The sequence below is a fragment of the Pseudophryne corroboree genome, unplaced genomic scaffold (assembly GCF_028390025.1).
Source record: "Pseudophryne corroboree isolate aPseCor3 unplaced genomic scaffold, aPseCor3.hap2 scaffold_537, whole genome shotgun sequence".
NCBI lineage: Eukaryota > Metazoa > Chordata > Amphibia > Anura > Myobatrachidae > Pseudophryne > Pseudophryne corroboree.
In genome coordinates, this window is record NW_026970138.1 from 82645 (window position 1) to 99058 (window position 16414).

Genomic DNA, 16414 nt, shown 5'->3' on the forward strand with positions numbered 1-16414 from the left:
CTATCCTTTGCTATATGCATTTTTTTTGTTAATTTAAGTAATCAAAACTGGGATTGATATTTTTGCTCTTTTATTTTTACTTAAAGTACAATAACTTTTACCATTTTAATTTGTTTTAATAGTATATTGACAGTATAGTTTTCTTTCAAAAATCCACTTAATTTTCTTTACCCTGTTATTAAAATGGTAATTGACAAAAAAACTACATTGTCACCAGAAGAGCAATACAAAATGTACAAGTGATATATTAAAATCATCTTTCCAGCTTGAATTTCAATGATGCATTGGGGCAACAATTTTGTGAGAAACATCTTCACCCTTAAATAAAGATTTTCGTAATTCCTTACCTGTGTGCTAATTAGATATCACCTTGTTTTCACATTAAACAGACTTCCACATGAGAAAGCAGCAAGGATGCAGTGGCGTTAATGTTTCCTGGTGTCAACCTGTATTATTTCAGTAGACATTGAAATGAGGATGCATCTTGCTGCCTTTCCAATGAAGCAAGTTTAATTTAGTAATAGGTGAAAAAACATCCTTACAAAGGTGTTAATCAGAGACTTGGCTTTGTGGACACTTTTCAGAGAACAAATTTGTTAGCATAAAAATAAAGCCAGAAAATGAAGAACTGTTTAATCACTCAATTGGATTTTTCTGCCAGCATATTTTTTTTCTCTGCAACCCACTGCTAAATTGTGCTTCCTAGCTGTTTTTTTTTAAATCACTGAATCAAATCTAACTCTGATTACATCAGAGAAGGCCAGGTACCCTACACAATAAGAGGGGGTTTGAAATTTTGACTTGTCTACTTAAAGATCACCAAAATCTGATCACAAGGTCAATTACGTCCCTGGGTGGGATTGAACCACCAAACTTTTGGTTAATAGCTGAACACACTAACCGATTGCGCCACCGAGACACTTTGCAAACAGTACATACTGACAAAGGCTAATAAGCATACATCTAGAACGTTTCCTAGAAAAACATTAAAAAATCAATAATCTGGAGAGTTTTTGTAAGATGTTTCTTCCATCAACCAATGAATAAACACATTGGTATTTTCCCATGATGAGTGAGTGCTTCAGGATCTCTTGCACTTACATGTGCAGCAGAGTACTGCAATGGAAGCATGCTGGACCCTTAACCCAGAGGTAGGCAGATTGAAACTATCCTTTGCTATATGCATTTTTTTTGTTAATTTAAGTAATCAAAACTGGAATTGATATTTTTGCTCTTTTATTTTTACTTAAAGTACAATAACTTTTACCATTTTAATTTGTTTTAATAGTATATTGACAGTATAGTTTTCTTTCAAAAATCCACTTAATTTTCTTTACCCTATTATTAAAATGGTAATTCACAAAAAAAACTACATTGTCACCAGAAGAGCAATACAAAATGTACAAGTGATATATTAAAATCATCTTTCCAGCTTGAATTTCAATGATGCATTGGGGCAACAATTTTGTGAGAAACATCTTCACCCTTAAATAAAGATTTTCTTAATTCCTTACCTGTGTGCTAATTAGATATCACCTTGTTTTCACATTAAACAGACTTCCACATGAGAAAGCAGCAAGGATGCAGTGGCGTTAATGTTTCCTGGTGTCAACCTGTATTATTTCAGTAGACATTGAAAAGAGGATGCATCTTGCTGCCTTTCCAATGAAGCAAGTTTAATTTAGTAATAGGTGAAAAACCATCCCTACAAAGGTGTTAATCAGAGACTTGGCTTTGTGGACACTTTTCAGAGAACAAATTTGTTAGCATAAAAATAAAGCCAGAAAATGAAGAGCTGTTTAATCACGCAATTTGATTTTTTTGCCAGCATATTTCTTTTTCTCTGCAACCCACTGCTAAATTGTGCTTCCTAGATGTTTTTATAAAATCACTGAATCAAATCTAATTACATCAGAGAAGGCCAGGTACCCTACACCATAACAGGGGGTATGAAATTTGACTTGTCTACTTAAAGATCACCAAAATCTGATAACAAGGTCAATTTGGTCCCTGGGTGGGATTGAACCACCAACCTTTTGGTTAATAGCCGTACATACTAACTGATTGCGCCACAGAGACACTTTGCAAAAGTTCATACTGACAAAGGCTAATAAGCATTCATCTAAAACGTTTCCTAGAAAAACTTAAAAAATCAATAATCTGGAGAGTTTTTGTAAGATGTTTCTTCTATCAACCAACGAAGAAACACATTGGTACTTTCCCATGATGAGTGAGTGCTTCAGGATCTCTTGCACTTACATGTGCAGCAGAGTACAGCAATGGAAGCATGCTGGGCCCATAACCCAGAGGTAGGCAGATTGAAACTATCCTCTGCTATATGCATTTTTTTGTTTGTTAATTAAAGTAATCCAAAACTGGGATTGATATTTTGGCTCTTTTATTTTTACTTAAAGTACAATAACTTTTACCATTTTAATTTGTTTTAATAGTATATTGACAGTATTGTTTTCTTTCAAAAATCCACTTAATTTTCTTTACCCTATTATTAAAATGGTAATTGACAAAAACAAACTACATTGTCACCAGAAGAGCAATACAAAATGTACAAGTGATATATTAAAATCATCTTTCCAGCTTGAATTTCAATGATGCATTGGGGCAACGATTTTGTGAGAAACATCTTCACCCTTAAATAAAGATTTTCTTAATTCCTTACCTGTGTGCTAAATAGATATCACCTTGTTTTCACATTAAACAGACTTCCACATGAGAAAGCAGCAAGGATGCAGTGGCGTTAATGTTTCCTGGTGTCAACCTGTATTATTTCAGTAGACATTGAAATGAGGATGCATCTTGCTGCCTTTCCAATGAAGCAAGTTTAATTTAGTAATAGGTGAAAAACCATCCTTACAAAGGTGTTAATCAGAGACTTGGCTTTGTGGACACTTTTCAGAGAACAAATTTGTTAGCATAAAAATAAAGCCAGAAAATAAAGAGCTGTTTGATCACTCAATTGGATTTTTCTGCCAGCATATTTTTTTTCTCTGCAACCCACTGCTAAATTGTGCTTCCTAGCTGTTTTTATAAAATCACTGAATCAAATCTAACTCTGATTACATCAGAGACGGCCAGGTACCCTACACCATAACAGGAGGTTTGAAATTTTGACTTGTCTACTTAAAGATCACCAAAATCTGATAACAAGGTCAATTAGGTCCCTGGGTGGGATTGAACCACCAACCTTTTGGTTAATAGCCATACATACTAACTGATTGCGCCACAGAGACACTTTGCAAAAGTCCATACTGACAAAGGCTAATAAGCATTCATCTAAAACGTTTCCTAGAAAAACTTTAAAAAGTCAATAATCTGGAGAGTTTTTGAAAGATGTTTCTTCCATCAACCAACGAAGAAACACATTGGTACTTTCCCATGATGAGTGAGTGCTTCAGGATCTCTTGCACTTACATGTGCAGCAGAGTACTGCAATGGAAGCATGCTGGGCCCATAACCCAGAGGTAGGCAGATTGAAACTATCCTCTGCTATATGCATTTTTTTTTTGTTAATTAAAGTAATCCAAAACTGGGATTGATATTTTGTCTCTTTTATTTTTACTTAAAGTACAATAACTTTTACCATTTTAATTTGTTTTAATAGTATATTGACAGTATTGTTTTCTTTCAAAAATCCACTTCATTTTCTTTACCCTATTATTAAAATGGTAATTGACAAAAACAAACTACATTGTCACCAGAAGAGCAATACAAAATGTACAAGTGATATATTAAAATCATCTTTCCAGCTTGAATTTCAATGATGCATTGGGTCAACGATTTTGTGAGAAACATCTTCACCCTTAAATAAAGATTTTCTTAATTCCTTACCTGTGTGCTAATTAGATATCACCTTGTTTTCACATTAAACAGACTTCCACATGAGAAAGCAGCAAGGATGCAGTGGCGTTAATGTTTCCTGGTGTCAACCTGTATTATTTCAGTAGACATTGAAATGAGGATGCATCTTGCTGCCTTTCCAATGAAGCAAGTTTAATTTAGTAATAGGTGAAAAACCATCCCTACAAAGGTGTTAATCAGAGACTTGGCTTTGTGGACACTTTTCAGAGAACAAATTTGTTAGCATAAAAACAATGCCAGAAAATGAAGAGCTGTTTAATCACGCAATTTGATTTTTTTGCCAGCATATTTCTTTTTCTCTGCAACCCACTGCTAAATTGTGCTTCCTAGATGTTTTTATAAAATCACTGAATCAAATCTAACTCTGATTACATCAGAGAAGGCCAGGTACCCTACACCATAACAGGGGGTATGAAATTTGACTTGTCTACTTAAAGATCACCAAAATCTGATAACAAGGTCAATTAGGTCCCTGGGTGGGATTAAACCACCAACCTTTTGGTTAATAGCCATACATACTAACTGATTGCACCACAGAGACACTTTGCAAAAGTTCATACTGACAAAGGCTAATAAGCATTCATCTAAAACGTTTCCTAGAAAAACTTAAAAAAGTCAATAATCTGGAGAGTTTTTGTAAGATGTTTCTTCCATCAACCAACGAAGAAACACATTGGTACTTTCCCATGATGAGTGAGTGCTTCAGGATCTCTTGCACTTACATGTGCAGCAGAGTACAGCAATGGAAGCATGCTGGGCCCATAACCCAGAGGTAGGCAGATTGAAACTATCCTCTGCTATATGCATTTTTTTGTTTGTTAATTAAAGTAATCCAAAACTGGGATTGATATTTTGGCTCTTTTATTTTTACTTAAAGTACAATAACTTTTACCATTTTAATTTGTTTTAATAGTATATTGACAGTATTGTTTTCTTTCAAAAATCCACTTAAATTTCTTTACCCTATTATTAAAATGGTAATTGACAAAAACAAACTACATTGTCACCAGAAGAGCAATACAAAATGTACAAGTGATATATTAAAATCATCTTTCCAGCTTGAATTTCAATGATGCATTGGGGCAACGATTTTGTGAGAAACATCTTCACCCTTAAATAAAGATTTTCTTAATTCCTTACCTGTGTGCTAATTAGATATCACCTTGTTTTCACATTAAACAGACTTCCACATGAGAAAGCAGCAAGGATGCAGTGGCGTTAATGTTTCCTGGTGTCAACCTGTATTATTTCAGTAGACATTGAAATGAGGATGCATCTTGCTGCCTTTCCAATGAAGCAAGTTTAATTTAGTAATAGGTGAAAAACCATCCTTACAAAGGTGTTAATCAGAGACTTGGCTTTGTGGACACTTTTCAGAGAACAAATTTGTTAGCATAAAAATAAAGCCAGAAAATAAAGAGCTGTTTAATCACTCAATTGGATTTTTCTGCCAGCATATTTTTTTTCTCTGCAACCCACTGCTAAATTGTGCTTCCTAGCTGTTTTTATAAAATCACTGAATCAAATCTAACTCTGATTACATCAGAGAAGGCCAGGTACCCTACACCATAACAGGGGGTTTGAAATTTTGACTTGTCTACTTAAAGATCACCAAAATCTGATAACAAGGTCAATTAGGTCCCTGGGTGGGATTGAACCACCAACCTTTTGGTTAATAGTCATACATACTAACTGATTGCGCCACAGAGACACTTTGCAAAAGTCCATACTGACAAAGGCTAATAAGCATTCATCTAAAACGTTTCCTAGAAAAACTTTAAAAAGTCAATAATCTGGAGAGTTTTTGTAAGATGTTTCTTCCATCAACCAACGAAGAAACACATTGGTACTTTCCCATGATGAGTGAGTGCTTCAGGATCTCTTGAACTTACATGTGCAGCAGAGTACTGCAATGGAAGCATGCTGGGCCCATAACCCAGAGGTAGGCAGATTGAAACTATCCTCTGCTATATGCATTTTTTTTTTGTTAATTAAAGTAATCCAAAACTGGGATTGATATTTTGTCTCTTTTATTTTTACTTAAAGTACAATAACTGTTACCATTTTAATTTGTTTTAATAGTATATTGACAGTATTGTTTTCTTTCAAAAATCCACTTCATTTTCTTTACCCTATTATTAAAATGGTAATTGACAAAAACAAACTACATTGTCACCAGAAGAGCAATACAAAATGTACAAGTGATATATTAAAATCATCTTTCCAGCTTGAATTTCAATGATGCATTGGGGCAACGATTTTGTGAGAAACATCTTCACCCTTAAATAAAGATTTTCTTAATTCCTTACCTGTGTGCTAATTAGATATCACCTTGTTTTCACATTAAACAGACTTCCACATGAGAAAGCAGCAAGGATGCAGTGGCGTTAATGTTTCCTGGTGTCAACCTGTATTATTTCAGTAGACATTGAAATGAGGATGCATCTTGCTGCCTTTCCAATGAAGCAAGTTTAATTTAGTAATAGGTGAAAAACCATCCTTACAAAGGTGTTAATCAGAGACTTGGCTTTGTGGACACTTTTCAGAGAACAAATTTGTTAGCATAAAAATAAAGCCAGAAAATAAAGAGCTGTTTAATCACTCAATTGGATTTTTCTGCCAGCATATTTTTTTTCTCTGCAACCCACTGCTAAATTGTGCTTCCTAGCTGTTTTTTATAAAATCACTGAATCAAATCTAACTCTGATTACATCAGAGAAGGCCATGTACCCTACACCATAAGAGGAGGTTTGACATTTTGACTTGTCTACTTAAATATCACCAAAATCTGATCACAAGGTTAATTACGTCCCTGGGTGGGATTGAACCACCAACCTTTTGGTTAATAGCCAAACACACTAACCGATTGCGCCACAGAGACACTTTGCAAAAAGTACATACTGACAAAGGCTAATAAGCATACATCTAGAACGTTTCCTAGAAAAACATTAAAAAATCAATAATCTGGAGAGTTTTTGTAAGATGTTTCTTCCATCAACCAACGAATAAACACATTGGTACTTTCCCATGATGAGTGAGTGCTTCAGGATCTCTTGCACTTACATGGGCAGCAGAGTACTGCAATGGAAGCATGCTGGACCCATAACCCAGAGGTAGGCAGATTGAAACTATCCTTTGCTATATGCATTTTTTTTGTTAATTTAAGTAATCAAAACTGGGATTGATATTTTTGCTCTTTTATTTTTACTTAAAGTACAATAACTTTTACCATTTTAATTTGTTTTAATAGTATATTGACAGTATAGTTTTCTTTCAAAAATCCACTTAATTTTCTTTACCCTGTTATTAAAATGGTAATTGACAAAAAAACTACATTGTCACCAGAAGAGCAATACAAAATGTACAAGTGATATATTAAAATCATCTTTCCAGCTTGAATTTCAATGATGCATTGGGGCAACAATTTTGTGAGAAACATCTTCACCCTTAAATAAAGATTTTCGTAATTCCTTACCTGTGTGCTAATTAGATATCACCTTGTTTTCACATTAAACAGACTTCCACATGAGAAAGCAGCAAGGATGCAGTGGCGTTAATGTTTCCTGGTGTCAACCTGTATTATTTCAGTAGACATTGAAATGAGGATGCATCTTGCTGCCTTTCCAATGAAGCAAGTTTAATTTAGTAATAGGTGAAAAAACATCCTTACAAAGGTGTTAATCAGAGACTTGGCTTTGTGGACACTTTTCAGAGAACAAATTTGTTAGCATAAAAATAAAGCCAGAAAATGAAGAACTGTTTAATCACTCAATTGGATTTTTCTGCCAGCATATTTTTTTTCTCTGCAACCCACTGCTAAATTGTGCTTCCTAGCTGTTTTTTTTTAAATCACTGAATCAAATCTAACTCTGATTACATCAGAGAAGGCCAGGTACCCTACACAATAAGAGGGGGTTTGAAATTTTGACTTGTCTACTTAAAGATCACCAAAATCTGATCACAAGGTCAATTACGTCCCTGGGTGGGATTGAACCACCAAACTTTTGGTTAATAGCTGAACACACTAACCGATTGCGCCACCGAGACACTTTGCAAACAGTACATACTGACAAAGGCTAATAAGCATACATCTAGAACGTTTCCTAGAAAAACATTAAAAAATCAATAATCTGGAGAGTTTTTGTAAGATGTTTCTTCCATCAACCAATGAATAAACACATTGGTATTTTCCCATGATGAGTGAGTGCTTCAGGATCTCTTGCACTTACATGTGCAGCAGAGTACTGCAATGGAAGCATGCTGGACCCTTAACCCAGAGGTAGGCAGATTGAAACTATCCTTTGCTATATGCATTTTTTTTGTTAATTTAAGTAATCAAAACTGGGATTGATATTTTTGCTCTTTTATTTTTACTTAAAGTACAATAACTTTTACCATTTTAATTTGTTTTAATAGTATATTGACAGTATAGTTTTCTTTCAAAAATCCACTTAATTTTCTTTACCCTATTATTAAAATGGTAATTCACAAAAAAAACTACATTGTCACCAGAAGAGCAATACAAAATGTACAAGTGATATATTAAAATCATCTTTCCAGCTTGAATTTCAATGATGCATTGGGGCAACAATTTTGTGAGAAACATCTTCACCCTTAAATAAAGATTTTCTTAATTCCTTACCTGTGTGCTAATTAGATATCACCTTGTTTTCACATTAAACAGACTTCCACATGAGAAAGCAGCAAGGATGCAGTGGCGTTAATGTTTCCTGGTGTCAACCTGTATTATTTCAGTAGACATTGAAAAGAGGATGCATCTTGCTGCCTTTCCAATGAAGCAAGTTTAATTTAGTAATAGGTGAAAAACCATCCCTACAAAGGTGTTAATCAGAGACTTGGCTTTGTGGACACTTTTCAGAGAACAAATTTGTTAGCATAAAAATAAAGCCAGAAAATGAAGAGCTGTTTAATCACGCAATTTGATTTTTTTGCCAGCATATTTCTTTTTCTCTGCAACCCACTGCTAAATTGTGCTTCCTAGATGTTTTTATAAAATCACTGAATCAAATCTAATTACATCAGAGAAGGCCAGGTACCCTACACCATAACAGGGGGTATGAAATTTGACTTGTCTACTTAAAGATCACCAAAATCTGATAACAAGGTCAATTTGGTCCCTGGGTGGGATTGAACCACCAACCTTTTGGTTAATAGCCGTACATACTAACTGATTGCGCCACAGAGACACTTTGCAAAAGTTCATACTGACAAAGGCTAATAAGCATTCATCTAAAACGTTTCCTAGAAAAACTTAAAAAATCAATAATCTGGAGAGTTTTTGTAAGATGTTTCTTCTATCAACCAACGAAGAAACACATTGGTACTTTCCCATGATGAGTGAGTGCTTCAGGATCTCTTGCACTTACATGTGCAGCAGAGTACAGCAATGGAAGCATGCTGGGCCCATAACCCAGAGGTAGGCAGATTGAAACTATCCTCTGCTATATGCATTTTTTTGTTTGTTAATTAAAGTAATCCAAAACTGGGATTGATATTTTGGCTCTTTTATTTTTACTTAAAGTACAATAACTTTTACCATTTTAATTTGTTTTAATAGTATATTGACAGTATTGTTTTCTTTCAAAAATCCACTTAATTTTCTTTACCCTATTATTAAAATGGTAATTGACAAAAACAAACTACATTGTCACCAGAAGAGCAATACAAAATGTACAAGTGATATATTAAAATCATCTTTCCAGCTTGAATTTCAATGATGCATTGGGGCAACGATTTTGTGAGAAACATCTTCACCCTTAAATAAAGATTTTCTTAATTCCTTACCTGTGTGCTAAATAGATATCACCTTGTTTTCACATTAAACAGACTTCCACATGAGAAAGCAGCAAGGATGCAGTGGCGTTAATGTTTCCTGGTGTCAACCTGTATTATTTCAGTAGACATTGAAATGAGGATGCATCTTGCTGCCTTTCCAATGAAGCAAGTTTAATTTAGTAATAGGTGAAAAACCATCCTTACAAAGGTGTTAATCAGAGACTTGGCTTTGTGGACACTTTTCAGAGAACAAATTTGTTAGCATAAAAATAAAGCCAGAAAATAAAGAGCTGTTTGATCACTCAATTGGATTTTTCTGCCAGCATATTTTTTTTCTCTGCAACCCACTGCTAAATTGTGCTTCCTAGCTGTTTTTATAAAATCACTGAATCAAATCTAACTCTGATTACATCAGAGACGGCCAGGTACCCTACACCATAACAGGAGGTTTGAAATTTTGACTTGTCTACTTAAAGATCACCAAAATCTGATAACAAGGTCAATTAGGTCCCTGGGTGGGATTGAACCACCAACCTTTTGGTTAATAGCCATACATACTAACTGATTGCGCCACAGAGACACTTTGCAAAAGTCCATACTGACAAAGGCTAATAAGCATTCATCTAAAACGTTTCCTAGAAAAACTTTAAAAAGTCAATAATCTGGAGAGTTTTTGAAAGATGTTTCTTCCATCAACCAACGAAGAAACACATTGGTACTTTCCCATGATGAGTGAGTGCTTCAGGATCTCTTGCACTTACATGTGCAGCAGAGTACTGCAATGGAAGCATGCTGGGCCCATAACCCAGAGGTAGGCAGATTGAAACTATCCTCTGCTATATGCATTTTTTTTTTGTTAATTAAAGTAATCCAAAACTGGGATTGATATTTTGTCTCTTTTATTTTTACTTAAAGTACAATAACTTTTACCATTTTAATTTGTTTTAATAGTATATTGACAGTATTGTTTTCTTTCAAAAATCCACTTCATTTTCTTTACCCTATTATTAAAATGGTAATTGACAAAAACAAACTACATTGTCACCAGAAGAGCAATACAAAATGTACAAGTGATATATTAAAATCATCTTTCCAGCTTGAATTTCAATGATGCATTGGGTCAACGATTTTGTGAGAAACATCTTCACCCTTAAATAAAGATTTTCTTAATTCCTTACCTGTGTGCTAATTAGATATCACCTTGTTTTCACATTAAACAGACTTCCACATGAGAAAGCAGCAAGGATGCAGTGGCGTTAATGTTTCCTGGTGTCAACCTGTATTATTTCAGTAGACATTGAAATGAGGATGCATCTTGCTGCCTTTCCAATGAAGCAAGTTTAATTTAGTAATAGGTGAAAAACCATCCCTACAAAGGTGTTAATCAGAGACTTGGCTTTGTGGACACTTTTCAGAGAACAAATTTGTTAGCATAAAAACAATGCCAGAAAATGAAGAGCTGTTTAATCACGCAATTTGATTTTTTTGCCAGCATATTTCTTTTTCTCTGCAACCCACTGCTAAATTGTGCTTCCTAGATGTTTTTATAAAATCACTGAATCAAATCTAACTCTGATTACATCAGAGAAGGCCAGGTACCCTACACCATAACAGGGGGTATGAAATTTGACTTGTCTACTTAAAGATCACCAAAATCTGATAACAAGGTCAATTAGGTCCCTGGGTGGGATTAAACCACCAACCTTTTGGTTAATAGCCATACATACTAACTGATTGCACCACAGAGACACTTTGCAAAAGTTCATACTGACAAAGGCTAATAAGCATTCATCTAAAACGTTTCCTAGAAAAACTTTAAAAAGTCAATAATCTGGAGAGTTTTTGTAAGATGTTTCTTCCATCAACCAACGAAGAAACACATTGGTACTTTCCCATGATGAGTGAGTGCTTCAGGATCTCTTGCACTTACATGTGCAGCAGAGTACAGCAATGGAAGCATGCTGGGCCCATAACCCAGAGGTAGGCAGATTGAAACTATCCTCTGCTATATGCATTTTTTTGTTTGTTAATTAAAGTAATCCAAAACTGGGATTGATATTTTGGCTCTTTTATTTTTACTTAAAGTACAATAACTTTTACCATTTTAATTTGTTTTAATAGTATATTGACAGTATTGTTTTCTTTCAAAAATCCACTTAAATTTCTTTACCCTATTATTAAAATGGTAATTGACAAAAACAAACTACATTGTCACCAGAAGAGCAATACAAAATGTACAAGTGATATATTAAAATCATCTTTCCAGCTTGAATTTCAATGATGCATTGGGGCAACGATTTTGTGAGAAACATCTTCACCCTTAAATAAAGATTTTCTTAATTCCTTACCTGTGTGCTAATTAGATATCACCTTGTTTTCACATTAAACAGACTTCCACATGAGAAAGCAGCAAGGATGCAGTGGCGTTAATGTTTCCTGGTGTCAACCTGTATTATTTCAGTAGACATTGAAATGAGGATGCATCTTGCTGCCTTTCCAATGAAGCAAGTTTAATTTAGTAATAGGTGAAAAACCATCCTTACAAAGGTGTTAATCAGAGACTTGGCTTTGTGGACACTTTTCAGAGAACAAATTTGTTAGCATAAAAATAAAGCCAGAAAATAAAGAGCTGTTTAATCACTCAATTGGATTTTTCTGCCAGCATATTTTTTTTCTCTGCAACCCACTGCTAAATTGTGCTTCCTAGCTGTTTTTATAAAATCACTGAATCAAATCTAACTCTGATTACATCAGAGAAGGCCAGGTACCCTACACCATAACAGGGGGTTTGAAATTTTGACTTGTCTACTTAAAGATCACCAAAATCTGATAACAAGGTCAATTAGGTCCCTGGGTGGGATTGAACCACCAACCTTTTGGTTAATAGTCATACATACTAACTGATTGCGCCACAGAGACACTTTGCAAAAGTCCATACTGACAAAGGCTAATAAGCATTCATCTAAAACGTTTCCTAGAAAAACTTTAAAAAGTCAATAATCTGGAGAGTTTTTGTAAGATGTTTCTTCCATCAACCAACGAAGAAACACATTGGTACTTTCCCATGATGAGTGAGTGCTTCAGGATCTCTTGAACTTACATGTGCAGCAGAGTACTGCAATGGAAGCATGCTGGGCCCATAACCCAGAGGTAGGCAGATTGAAACTATCCTCTGCTATATGCATTTTTTTTTTGTTAATTAAAGTAATCCAAAACTGGGATTGATATTTTGTCTCTTTTATTTTTACTTAAAGTACAATAACTGTTACCATTTTAATTTGTTTTAATAGTATATTGACAGTATTGTTTTCTTTCAAAAATCCACTTCATTTTCTTTACCCTATTATTAAAATGGTAATTGACAAAAACAAACTACATTGTCACCAGAAGAGCAATACAAAATGTACAAGTGATATATTAAAATCATCTTTCCAGCTTGAATTTCAATGATGCATTGGGTCAACAATTTTGTGAGAAACATCTTCACCCTTAAATAAAGATTTTCTTAATTCCTTACCTGTGTGCTAATTAGATATCACCTTGTTTTCACATTAAACAGACTTCCACATGAGAAAGCAGCAAGGATGCAGTGGCGTTTATGTTTCCTGGTGTCAACTTGTATTATTTCAGTAGACATTGAAATGAGGATGCATCTTGCTGCCTTTCCAATGAAGCAAGTTTAATTTAGTAATAGGTGAAAAACCATCCTTACAAAGGTGTTAATCAGAGACTTGGCTTTGTGGACACTTTTCAGAGAACAAATTTGTTAGCATAAAAATAAAGCCAGAAAATGAAGAGCTGTTTAATCACTCGATTGGATTTTTCTGCCAGCATATTTTTTTTCTCTGCAACCCACTGCTAAATTGTGCTTCCTAGCTGTTTTTTATAAAATCACTGAATCAAATCTAACTCTGATTACATCAGAGACGGCCATGTACCCTACACCATAAGAGGAGGTTTGAAATTTTGACTTGTCTACTTAAATATCACCAAAATCTGATCACAAGGTTAATTACGTCCCTGGGTGGGATTGAACCACCAACCTTTTGGTTAATAGCCAAACACACTAACCGATTGCGCCACAGAGACACTTTGCGAAAAAGTACATACTGACAAAGGCTAATAAGCATACATCTAGAACGTTTCCTAGAAAAACATTAAAAAATCAATAATCTGGAGAGTTTTTGTAAGATGTTTCTTCCATCAACCAACGAATAAACACATTGGTACTTTCCCATGATGAGTGAGTGCTTCAGGATCTCTTGCACTTACATGTGCAGCAGAGTACTGCAATGGAAGCATGCTGGACCCATAACCCAGAGGTAGGCAGATTGAAACTATCCTTTGCTATATGCATTTTTTTTGTTAATTTAAGTAATCAAAACTGGGATTGATATTTTTGCTCTTTTATTTTTACTTAAAGTACAATAACTTTTACCATTTTAATTTGTTTTAATAGTATATTGACAGTATAGTTTTCTTTCAAAAATCCACTTAATTTTCTTTACCCTATTATTAAAATGGTAATTGACAAAAAAAACTACATTGTCACCAGAAGAGCAATACAAAATGTACAAGTGATATATTAAAATCATCTTTCCAGCTTGAATTTCAATGATGCATTGGGGCAACAATTTTGTGAGAAACATCTTCACCCTTAAATAAAGATTTTCGTAATTTCTTACCTGTGTGCTAATTAGATATCACCTTGTTTTCACATTAAACAGACTTCCACATGAGAAAGCAGCAAGGATGCAGTGGCGTTAATGTTTCCTGGTGTCAACCTGTATTATTTCAGTAGACATTGAAATGAGGATGCATCTTGCTGCCTTTCCAATGAAGCAAGTTTAATTTAGTAATAGGTGAAAAACCATCTCTACAAAGGTGTTAATCAGAGACTTGGCTTTGTGGACACTTTTCAGAGAACAAATTTGTTAGCATAAAAATAAAGCCAGAAAATTAAGAGCTGTTTAATCACGCAATTTGATTTTTTTGCCAGCATATTTCTTTTTCTCTGCAAGCCACTGCTAAATTGTGCTTCCTATATGTTTTTATAAAATCACTGAATCAAATCTAACTCTGATTACATCAGAGAAGGCCAGGTACCCTACACCATAACAGGGGGTATGAAATTTGACTTGTCTACTTAAAGATCACCAAAATCTGATAACAAGGTCAATTAGGTCCCTGGGTGGGATTGAACCACCAACCTTTTGGTTAATAGCCGTACACGCTAACTGATTGCGCCACAGAGACACTTTGCAAAAGTACATACTGACAAATGCTAATAAGCATTCATCTAAAACGTTTCCTAGAAAAACTTTAAAAAGTCAATAATCTGGAGAGTTTTTGTAAGATGTTTCTTCCATCAACCAACGAAGAAACACATTGGTACTTTCCCATGATGAGTGAGTGCTTCAGGATCTCTTGCACTTACATGTGCAGCAGAGTACTGCAATGGAAGCATGCTGGGCCCATAACCCAGAGGTAGGCAGATTGAAACTATCCTCTGCTATATGCATTTTTTTTTGTTAATTAAAGTAATCCAAAACTGGGATTGATATTTTGGCTCTTTTATTTTTTCTTAAAGTACAATAACTTTTACCATTTTAATTTGTTTTAATAGTATATTGACAGTATTGTTTTCTTTCAAAAATCCACTTCATTTTCTTTACCCTATTATTAAAATGGTAATTGACAAAAACAAACTACATTGTCACCAGAAGAGCAATACAAAATGTACAAGTGATATATTAAAATCATCTTTCCAGCTTGAATTTCAATGATGCATTGGGGCAACGATTTTGTGAGAAACATCTTCACCCTTAAATAAAGATTTTCTTAATTCCTTACCTGTGTGCTAATTAGATATCACCTTGTTTTCATATTAAACAGACTTCCACATGAGAAAGCAGCAAGGATGCAGTGGCGTTAATGTTTCCTGGTGTCAACCTGTATTATTTCAGTACACATTGAAATGAGGATGCATCTTGCTGCCTTTCCAATGAAGCAAGTTTAATTTAGTAATAGGTGAAAAACCATCCTTACAAAGGTGTTAATCAGAGACTTGGCTTTGTGGACACTTTTCAGAGAACAATTTTGTTAGCATAAAAATAAAGCCAGAAAATAAAGAGCTGTTTAATCACTCAATTGGATTTTTCTGCCAGCATATTTTTTTTCTCTGCAACCCACTGCTAAATTGTGCTTCCTAGCTGTTTTTATAAAATCACTGAATCAAATCTAACTCTAATTACATCAGAGAAGGCCAAGTACCCTACACCATAACAGGGGGTTTGAAATTTTGACTTGTCTACTTAAAGATCACCAAAATCTGATAACAAGGTCAATTAGGTCCCTGGGTGGGATTGAACCACCAACCTTTTGGTTAATAGCCGTACATACTAACTGATTGCGCCACAGAGACACTTTGCAAAAGTCCATACTGACAAAGGCTAATAAGCATTCATCTAAAACGTTTCCTAGCAAAACTTTAAAAAGTCAATAAACGGGAGAGTTTTTGTAAGATGTTTCTTCCATCAACCAACGAAGAAACACATTGGTACTTTCCCATGATGAGTGAGTGCTTCAGGATCTCTTGCACTTACATGTGCAGCAGAGTACTGCAATGGAAGCATGCTGGGCCCATAAACCAGAGGTAGGCAGATTGAAACTATCCTCTGCTATATGCATTTTTTTTTGTTAATTAAAGTAATCCAAAACTGGGATTGATATTTTGTCTCTT

The 16414-nt window shown here is 34.6% G+C and overlaps 2 non-coding genes across 2 annotated transcripts; both read right to left on the reverse strand.

The window, feature by feature from the left end:
- Window positions 1-6683: 6683 nt before the first annotated feature.
- Window positions 6684-6757, reverse strand: TRNAN-AUU (transfer RNA asparagine (anticodon AUU)). The gene has a single exon. It is a non-coding gene; the product is annotated as a tRNA-Asn (tRNA).
- A 6930-nt stretch (window positions 6758-13687) lies between these two features.
- Window positions 13688-13761, reverse strand: TRNAN-AUU (transfer RNA asparagine (anticodon AUU)). Its single transcript has one exon. It is a non-coding gene; the product is annotated as a tRNA-Asn (tRNA).
- Window positions 13762-16414: the final 2653 nt, after the last annotated feature.